The 6649-nt window shown below is 43.5% G+C and overlaps 1 protein-coding gene and 1 long non-coding RNA gene across 2 annotated transcripts in view; one reads left to right on the top strand and one right to left on the bottom strand.

Annotated features, from left to right (window-relative positions):
• WLS (Wnt ligand secretion mediator) overlaps window positions 1-6649 on the top strand; it is a 131127-nt gene that overhangs the window by 105013 nt on the left and 19465 nt on the right. The gene's annotated exons all lie outside the window — the stretch shown is intronic.
• Window positions 2263-6649, bottom strand: part of LOC108307064 — a 5623-nt gene continuing 1236 nt past the window's right edge. Inside the window, exons 2-3 of the long non-coding RNA XR_005200925.1 lie at window positions 3756-3872; window positions 2263-3544 (exon numbers count right to left, since the gene is read on the bottom strand). This is a non-coding gene — a long non-coding RNA (uncharacterized LOC108307064). The remainder of the gene's footprint in view (window positions 3545-3755; window positions 3873-6649) is intronic.

Below are 6649 nucleotides of genomic sequence, written 5' to 3' on the forward strand. Positions count from 1 at the left end.
TGACCTGGCTGTTTCCTCACTTACATTCATAAACTTTAACTGCTTACTGGGGTCACAGTGAAAATTTCAATCAGTTCATGTATATGGAAGTGTTTTATGAACAATAAGCCATATAAATGTGTTTTTCTTGGAGTCTAAAACGAGTTTCATGAGCATCTTGTTTTTCAGACACTGAGTCTGGAGGTCTGGGGTACAGTCCATGTAATTCACCACTCAGCACCCCCAGCCTTTCCTTTTCCTGATACTGGCTTAAAGCACGGTAAGCAGTGACAGTAGGAAATACTTGACTTTGGCTCTTCTCTGTAGGCCTTTTCCTGACCTGGCAGACACTGGATGATGTACAGTCCTGCACACTTAACATCCATTTACCAACAACCACAGCAGTGCCAGGAATCAGATGGAGCCAGGCCTCCCAGTCTAGCAGGGAACTCCTGTCCCAGAAGAGGGAGGGAATGTTTCTCTATCCCCTAGCTTAGGAAAAGGACCGGAGATGGGCCTTAAAGAAGAGAGATTTTGCCAGAGCCAAAGGGAGAAGGGATCAACTGTACAAAAATCACGGAAGATGCAAAGCATGGGCAGTGTTTGGATGAGGTCAGCCATCAGGCCTGGCTGGCACTTAGGAATGGAAATAGCAGATGATGAGCCCTGTGCACCCAAGAGCCAGACAGACAAAGGTTTTTAATGCCGTGGTAAAAGTTACAGACTTTGCCTCAAATGTTAGGCAGAGAAGTGATATGATCAGAATGACCACTGGAGCCTGGAGAGGCTGGACAGGCCCAGAAAAGATCATAGAGACCGGAACCAGGGCAGTAGAAGAGGACTTGGAGGAGAGGATTATTTTGGAGACAAAACGCACAAGGTGTGAATGTTCTGGATGTGGGTTGCACAGAAAGTCAGAGTCAAATTTCAAGCCCTCACTGGGGAAGGGCATGGTGGGGTTTCAGACAGAATGAGAAATTGTTGGGTGACAAGTGTCAGTGGACCCACTACTTAAAGTTCTCTAAGTAGGAGCCAACTGTAGCAAACTTAGGTAAAAGAGACTTTCCTGGCATATATGAACTTTCCTAGCATGTATGAAAGATCCGTGGAAGAGCTGAATTAACCAGAAAGATGGGAAGTGGGGCAGCTCTAAGGGGCCCCAGCACCAGGAACCCATGCACCTTTCTCTTACAGAGCAGTGCATTCACTACTGAGTCTTTATCCAGTTCTTTGTCTCTGTCACTTAAATACTAGGAGCCTTAGGCAGGTGGCTATCCCTGTGCCAGTCAACTGTAACCAGGAAGTCAGGTCAAATGACTGCTCGGGGCCCAACCCTAAAGATCGGTATTCATCCTCAAAGAAAGGAGAGCCCATTTTGAATGGGGCAAACAATCAGAAAAGATCTAGCACAATGGGCAAGATGATGAGTTTGGGTTTGCCTGGGCTGGGTTTTAAAAGCCTTGGAGGTCTCTTGGAGGAAATGATGAGCTGACAGTTAGAACTGAGGTGTCCAGCAGATTTGGCAGCCGCCACCCTTGAGAAGGAGAAGCATAGCTGGGCAGAGCAGCAAAGCATCGAGCCGATGACCACCAAGAGTGGTGAGCCAGACACGGCCGTATTCGATAGAAAAGGGGAAGAAGATAAGGTAGATGAGTCAGAGAAATGTGCGGTTTCAAAGAAAGAACCAGATTCAGGAGGAAAAAAGAAGAAAAAACGGTGTTAGATGTGCTGAGAGGTTCCGCGGCGTTTAGGGATCCAGGACTCTTGGATTTGGTGGTTTGGATGTGTGTGACCTCAAGTGGCGAGGGCGGAAGGTGGACAGAGAGGTGGAGCAGAGTCAATGGGCATTTGTGATGGGAAGGAAGGAGGCAGGATGCTTGCTCCAACAAGAGCCAAAGTAAAGTGGAGGCTTGTGATTTTAGTCCACAGAGAAGTGAACTACGTTTGTAAACCTGAAGGGTGAGAGGCAGCCGTGAAGGAAAGATGCAGGAGCTCATGTAAGCCAGAAAAACACCAGCGTTTTGGGACCAAAAGTACAAGTTGATGAGTTAGCACTGAAGTAGTAAAAGGACATTTTCATCCTGAGACAGGAGAGAAATAACAGATGGACAGGGGAGGAGAAACTTGAGGTGCAGAGAGGGGTTGCAGTATGTCCTCAGGGTGTTCCGTCTTCTCTGCCAATGTGGGGTGGGTGCTGGAGTTGCACTAAAGAAGTCTCAGTTTCAAGAATACAAGTTGGGGGCAACCCATTTCAGTCAGCGGAAAGAGAGGTGGAAACTCCAGAGGTGAGAAAATGCTTTTATTAAGGACCATCAACCTAGAGAAAAAAATTGTTATTGGCCATGAACACCAGTTGTATACACTGTCATAATAAACACGTTTCATGCTTTAAAGGACATTATAGGAAAAATGTATAAAATTTTCCAGGTGTCTGTTTTTAAAAAGTAAGAAAGTTCACCAGTACATACAACAAACAAGTGAAATGCAATTGTTATATCAAATAGAAAACAAAATCAGTTTTATGTTGGTTATCCCATTGGGTTTTCACTATGCATTGTTCCTACAAGAAAATATCCATCGTAATGAAATAAGTGGTTCCACATATGACTGCCAAGGGTAGTTTTAACCATTTCTCAGAACTGAGATAACGCTCTCTAGCAATTCTGATGCCTAAGTTCAGCCTATAATCTCAGAGCTGTTAGAGCCCTTGGAATTCACACCCCTGGGGTCCCAGGAGGTGACTTTGAAAAGTTTAAGAGAAATGTGAGGGGAGGCTGGGGGACCTCCCAGTATTCACAGGGTAGTGGCCACACCCTGGTCTTGGGTCTCATCCTCAACTTGGCACTTCTAGATACTATATTTTATCTACTCTTTCAAATTGAATCAGGCTCCCAAAGTCTGAATGGTCACATTGGGGAATCTATAAACTAGAATTCCTGTGTGATCTTTTACAGTAAGGAATGCACATATCTGGTGGCTCCATTCATCATGTTAGACTTCCTGCCTTCCTATTTGCAGGTAACCATGGAGGTTAAAAGAGGAAATAGAAGGTTTTTGGTAGACAAGGAATAAATGCGCAGAGAAATTTGTATCCTTGGAAGAGATAATGTCCTAACCCTGTGCCTCCACAGAAAAATGTACACAGCTCCCTAAAAAGTGCCTAGCGTAGTGTGGGAATTCAATCGGGATAGTTGGTGAGTGAGCAAGTGAACACCCTTGACTAATCCCCATCTCTCTCTGCTGCGTGACCCTGAATTACTTGGAACCCGTCTTCTTGAGTCAAGCCGACTCATCAGGATGTCAGTGCAGTTGGTCAGGCTCAACTTGCTGGTATGTTGTCCAGACATTCATGAGCCTGTACTTTGTCTTCTGTATTTCAAGGTCCCATTTCCTGTAGTGCTCCGGGAACCTCTCACTTCTGCAGGCTCTCTCTCCATTGCGTTTTGATACATGATTTTGTTGTATAGAGATAACTTGGTTTCTCAGATAACATCTGCAGCCCCTTTTCCACTGACATCGAGGGGCCTTCTAAGCATGTCTTGAAGTGTTCAGAATGTTCTGTCTCCTGTGACAACACTGACCTCTCAGAAAAGAATTCCTTTGCTATTGAGACCAGACTTTTTCTTTGTGGCTTTTACTTATTTGGATTGATGGAATCCCTTTTTGTAGGGCCTGCCCCACTCAAGTCTTCCCTTCCCCTCCCCAGGCTCAGCATCTCAGTTCCTGAACCCCATCTCCAGACATGGTTTCTAGAAGGTTCTCCCATTACAACTTACCTGTTAACTGCATCCTAGCTTCCCAGTGTTCCAAAATATGATAATCAGATGGCAGGACTGCTCCAGCTGGCACAGATTAGTGTGAAAATGTCCCTTCCTGTGCTAGGGCTTGATGTCCTAGGAAAATGGTACAGGATTTAAAAAAAAAATACTTCTCACTTTTTTCCTTCTCATGACCAAGTAACCAGTAAAATCCTTAGTTTTAAAAATTGGTATTACCAATACCTTCTCTGTATTCAGCTATAGTTTTAACTTAATGGTAGAACTTTACATATATCCCTGTTACATTTTACTTTTCTCATACACACAGGTTAAGGGACGTCTTTAGCTTTTAAAAAAGTACAGTTTGAAACAGAAGTAAAAGTGGTTAAGTCTTTTCCGAGTACAAAGTGGATTCGTTTCAATTGCTGGAGAATTTACAAATATATATATTCACCTGAGACCAGAAAAACCTCCTTTGGCCAAGACCTCTCTCCTTTGTCCAGCTCTCTCCATCATGAGCATACACACACACACACACACACACACACACACACACACACACACAGAATTTAGCAGCAGGGATGTGTGTTGTAATATGTAGCTTTGTAAATTACATATTTCCCCCTAATGCCACATTCTCAGTCACAGAGTAGAGATCTTTCTTTCTTTCTTTCTTTCTTTCTTTCTTTCTTTCCTTTTCTTTTCTTTCTTTTCTTTCTTTCTTTTCTCTCTTTCTCTCTTTCTCTCTCTCCTCTCTCTCTCTCTTTGTCTCTTTCTCTCTTTCTTTCTTTCTTTCTTTCTTGAGTTTTGCCCTTGTTGCCCAGCCTGGAATGCAGTGCCATGATCTTGGCTCACTACAACCTCCGCCTCCCAAGTTCAAGCAATTCTCCTGCCTCAGCCTCCTGAGTAGCTGGGATTACAGGCATGCACCAACATGCCCGGCTAATTTTGTATTTTAAGTAGAGACAGGGTTTCACCATGTTGGACAGGCTGGTTTCGAACTCCTGACCTCAAGTGATCCACCCGCCTTGGCCTCCCAAAGTGCTGGGTTTACAGGCATGAGCCACCATTTCAAACCCAGAGTAGAGATCTTACTTCATGAGTAAAGAAGTCAGACTCAGAGGTGAAGTGACCTATGCAAGGTCACCTATCACAGTGCCAGGGTTGGAACTAAAAGAACTTCAGCCTCTGAACTTCAGTGTCTTTTCAGTAGCATATTCACAGCAGAAGAGAAAAGAATGTTGTGAGCTGCAACTCTCACTAGAATCGAATGACCTTATTGGGAGATGTTAGTCCAGCCTTAAAAACAAGCTCTTCACCTCCATGAATGGCAAGTGTCTGCCCTCTTCTGGCCAAATCGAGAATGACATCCATCACTGAGCAAATCCTCAGAACACAAGTCAGACCTTGGGTTACTGCTTTTCAGTTAAGTTCTGGTCCTGGCTCTGCCTCTAACTCTTGCTCTGGGACCCTCAGGAAGCCTACTCATCTCCTCTACCCCACCTGAAGGAGATGATTTCTGAAGTCCTCAGCAGCCCTGATTCTAAGCCTCATAAAGGAGAGTAGGTGTTAATGGCATCCTGTGGCAGTGGTAGGCACTTGATGCCGGTCAGCTGTGAGCAATGTGCTGGCATCGCAGGGTTGGTTTGTTGATTTCATTTATTATTTGCACAACCCCTTCTCATAACTTACATCTTTGCCTCTTCTGAGGCTCTAAGCTCCCCAGAGTGGCTCCTGTGTCCAGAAACCCTTTGGTCTTCCCTCCCAGTTAAGTCAGATCTCTCTTCAGCTCAGGGATGCTGAGAGATTGAAAGTGAACTACAGACAGGAACAGCCACGACAGGAGCTCTTTCCACAGGACCGTGCTTGGCTAACTTTCTTTACACAGAGTGAGCAGAATTTTAAAAACGGCATTTGTGCCTTTTAGTCTGGGCTCCTCCTAAAAGCAGACTCTGGGACAAGGATTTGTGTGCAAGTAGCTGGCTTAAAAGGTGACGCCAGGAAGCACTGAGGTGGCATGGAGAAGTGAGGCTGAGAAGAAGGGAACACAAAGAACAGCCACCAAGGTCCTCTGCCAGGAGCTTCTGCCAAGCTGTGAGGAACACGCTGCCGAGTTGCCCCTGGGGTGGAGGCAGCTGTGAGAGAGAGCCACTCACTCCCACCCTTTGAAGGTAGAGAGCCATCCCCAGGCGCTTAGCTGCTTGGAACTAGGGCCAGCTTGAGGAATACGGGTGAGGCATCCATTGCCTCTGCTACACTGTTTTTAATCCAGTCTCAAAACCAAAATGGTCTTATTGCAGAAACGTTGCAAAAATACATTAAAGAGTAAAGAAAAACTTGTAAACTTTTTACAACTACTCTATCCAAAGATAAATACTGTTCAAATGTCAGTATGCTCTTACACAAGTTATTCCATACACATATGCAGATTTATATAAATTAAGATTGTATTATACATAGAAAATGAATTTCTAGACAGGAATTAGGAATTATATATCCATATATTTATATAATTATATATACATATATAATATATACATATCTATAAAATATAATATATAATTATATATATATACATATATATAATTCCTGCCCTTTTCACAGTATATTATATCTAGGAAATCTTTGTATGTTATTATGTTGTCTTCTCTAACATGATTTTAATGACTTTACTATTATCATGCCTATTAAGGATGTGTCACAATTTTTACTAATCCCCTATTACTGGACATTTCAGTGGTTTGCAAAGTTCATCTACAATATATATTGAAATGAACATCCTTGGATATAAATGTTTTTTGGACATCACTCATTGTTGCCTTAGTATCAGTTCCTAAGAGTTACCGGGTTAAAGATCAATTATTCATTCAATAAGCATATGTTGAACATCTAATTTGGGGCTGGGTGCTATT

This window comes from Cebus imitator, unplaced genomic scaffold, assembly GCF_001604975.1.
Source record: "Cebus imitator isolate Cc_AM_T3 unplaced genomic scaffold, Cebus_imitator-1.0 Scaffold3, whole genome shotgun sequence".
NCBI lineage: Eukaryota > Metazoa > Chordata > Mammalia > Primates > Cebidae > Cebus > Cebus imitator.